The following is a 3,347-nucleotide window of genomic DNA, read 5'->3' on the forward strand; positions in this document are numbered from 1 at the left end:
ATTCATTCTTTCTTTGTTTGAAGTTTTATGATAAAACCTTAGTCTTTTAGTCCATAAACAAACTTAACAACTTACGAAGAGACAAATGTAGATTTGCATGAACAAACTCTTCGTAGTTTGTTTAAAACGATATATTCGCAATCTTAGGGTCAAAGGACTATTGACCTCAATACGATTGTTAGAAGAATCTATGATGTCTGGTTATGAGGCATTGAGAGTTGGAGACTCTATAGTTCTTCTAGGTATCTTCCGAAGGTACTGAATTGACCAGTGCACTTCTAGAGACAAGATAAGAACAAACCATTTAACCTCTTATGTCTCGAAGTCACTATGTATGAATTGCATCATGCTTACCTTAATCCTGAAATGAGACATGTCATTTCACACCTTAGTATTCTCATTTGAGAAAGTCAGAGTTCGGACTCACTATGTGATTTCGAACAGGGCCTATTGGTGAAGTACTAAGTTGTGAGAATGTCATGAGTAACTTTGTGAAGTTCTCATAGATATGGAATTCATGTACAAGATTGCTGAAACGCAATGTATGTCACCTCATGCTTTGTTCCTTGGAGTGTGAATAAATGAACTGGCCAGTGTCCAAATTGAGTCCTGACTCTTTTGGATGAGACAATGTGACTTGTTAGCTCCTCGTCAATACATTGTTTCTAACTTATTCACAAGCGACAAAGGAGTTGAGGAAATAACAGCTAGAAGGGTAAAATGGTAATTTAGTAAATCCCGACTAGCTGATGACATTCATGAAGGGTAAACATAGATAATATTCAGTGGATCCGCTCATCATAATTAGGTTGAATTCTTGAGTAGAAAATAAATTCATTTGAACCGAGAGATTTTCAGTGTCAACTCTTTAGTGGAGTCAGTTGGCATTAAGCTAAACTTGGAAAAGGTTTGTGAACTTTTGAGTCCAAGTGTTTAGCTCAAGCTTTGTTCATTTGGGTCCATGAGGTCACTGTCACGAATCACATCGAGTAGGAATAGTTAAACTGGAAGCTAAGTCAAAACAAGAACGAAAATTGTCAAAAGGGTATTTTTGTCTTTTGAGACATATGATGAAATGAATGTCAATAAATTTTTTGACAAGGTCATTTGATGACAAGTATCACTCGGCCAAAATTAGATTTATTGGGCCTTGTGGATTAATTTCATTTCATAAGAATTTTATTGAAAATTCTTAATGGGCCTTTTCTTATGTTGTCATGAACAAGTGAAGAAAATTCTAGAAGCCTTTCTAGAAGATTTGGGCGCCTACTACCCAAGAGGAAAGAGAGTTTATTTTGTGCATAAATGTATTTAGATATTTGCCAAAAGAAAAAGAGGAAACAAATTTCCTATGCATGGCATAAGGGAATTTCGGCCATAAGGGTCAAGAGAGAAGCAAATAAAAGAGGAAACAAATCCAAGGACTTGCTTGGCAAGACTTGGCCGTGTGCCTCATTAAAGAAAAAGGGAAATTGGCTCATGAATATGTGATATTCTATGGAAGAGGAAACTACCTTATTGAAGGTAAGACCTCTCCTATAAATAGGAGCCTCATTCTTCTCATTTTTCTCATTCCACATAAGTTAGAGATTGAGAGCTTCTCTCTCTAGAACTTGTGGTTGCCGCCCCTCTTCTCTCTCTCTCTCTAGTTTATTTTCGATTTTTCTTGTTTTGGCACCTAGGTCCTCACTCGACCTATTGTTTAGCTCTGCGACTTCAAGACTCGTTCTTAAGTCGTAGTGTTTAAAAGTGCCCACTCACTAATTCCTTTATTTCGAGTGATTTAGTGATAGAAACTTTCGTGGTTGCTCGAGGTGCCGAGGAAAGAAAGAGAGACGTGCTGCGAGGGGAAACGAGCGTTGCAACTTTCTACTTCTCAAAGATCAAGCTTCAAGAAAGGTTAGTAAACTTCTTAGCTCATAATAGTTTTAATTACGTGTACTTGCTCTGTTGTCTAGGTTAGTAAAAAACCGTTTTTACTTGTAAAAGAAAATTTTTAAAATTCCGCCACTTACCGAAGCGTTAATTATTTTCTTAAACCCTAGATCGATTCCAACATCTCTTTCTTTCCTCGGCACCTCGATCAACCACGAAAGTTTCTATCACTAAATCACTCGAAATAAAAGGAATCAGTGAGTGGGCACTTTTAAACACTACGACTTCAGAACGAGTCTTGAAGTCGCAGAGCTAAACTCTAGGTCAAATGAGGACCTAGGTGCCAAAACAATAAAAACGAAATTGAATAGAGAGAGAGAGGAGAGGGGCGGCAAAGTCTAGAGAGAGAAGCTCTCAATCTCTAAAACTTTGGATGAATGAAAAGTGTGGAATGAGGCTCCTATTTATAGGAGAGGTCTCACCTTCAATAAGGTAGTTTCCTCTTCCATAGAATATCACATATTCATGAGACAATTTCCCTTTTCCTTCAAAGAGTCACACGGCCAAGACTTGCCAAGCAAGTCCTTGGATTTGTTTCCTCTTTTATTTGCTTCTCTCTTGACTCATTTGGGCGCCCACCTTGGTTTCCCCTTAGGGGAAATTTGTTTCCTCTTTTTCTTTTGGCAAGTATCTTCATACATTCATGCACAAAATATTATCTCTTTATTTGGGTATGTTGGGCGCCTATACCATCTAGAAAAGGCTTCTAGAAGCTTTTCCATTTGTTCATGACAACATGAAAAAGGCCCATTAAGAATTTTCAATAAAATTCTTATGAAATGAAATTAATCCACAAGGCCCAATGATCAAGTCATGGCCGAGTGTTATTGAGTCATCAAATGATCTTGTCAAAAAATTTATTGACATTCATTTCATCCTATGTCTCAAAAGACAAAAATACTCTTTTGACAATTTTCGTTCTTGATTTGACTTAGCTTCCAGTTTAACTATTCCTACTCGATGTGATTCATGATAGTGACCTCATGGATCCAAATGAACAAAGCTTGAGCTAAATACTTGGACTCAAAACTTCACAAACCTTTTCCAAGTTTAGCTTAATGTCAACTGACTCCACTAAAGAGTTGACACTGAAAATCTCTCGGTTCAAATGAATTTATTTTCTACTCAAGAATTCAACCTAATTATAATGAGCGGATCCACAGAATATTATCAGTGTTTACCCTTCATGAATATCATCAGCTAGTCGGGATTTACTAAATTACCATTTTACCCTTCTAGCTGTTATTTCCTCAACTCATTTGTCGCTTGTGAATAAGTTGGAAACAATGTATTGACGAGGAGCTAACAAGTCACATTGTTTCATCCAAAATAGTCATGACTCAATTTGGACACTGGCCAGTTCATTTATTCACACTCCAAGGAACAAAGCATGAGGTGATATACATTGCATT

The sequence above is a fragment of the Urtica dioica genome, chromosome 7 (genome assembly GCF_054948205.1).
Source record: "Urtica dioica subsp. dioica isolate 48M chromosome 7, U.dioica_male_clone48M_v1_H2, whole genome shotgun sequence".
Lineage (NCBI taxonomy): Eukaryota > Viridiplantae > Streptophyta > Magnoliopsida > Rosales > Urticaceae > Urtica > Urtica dioica.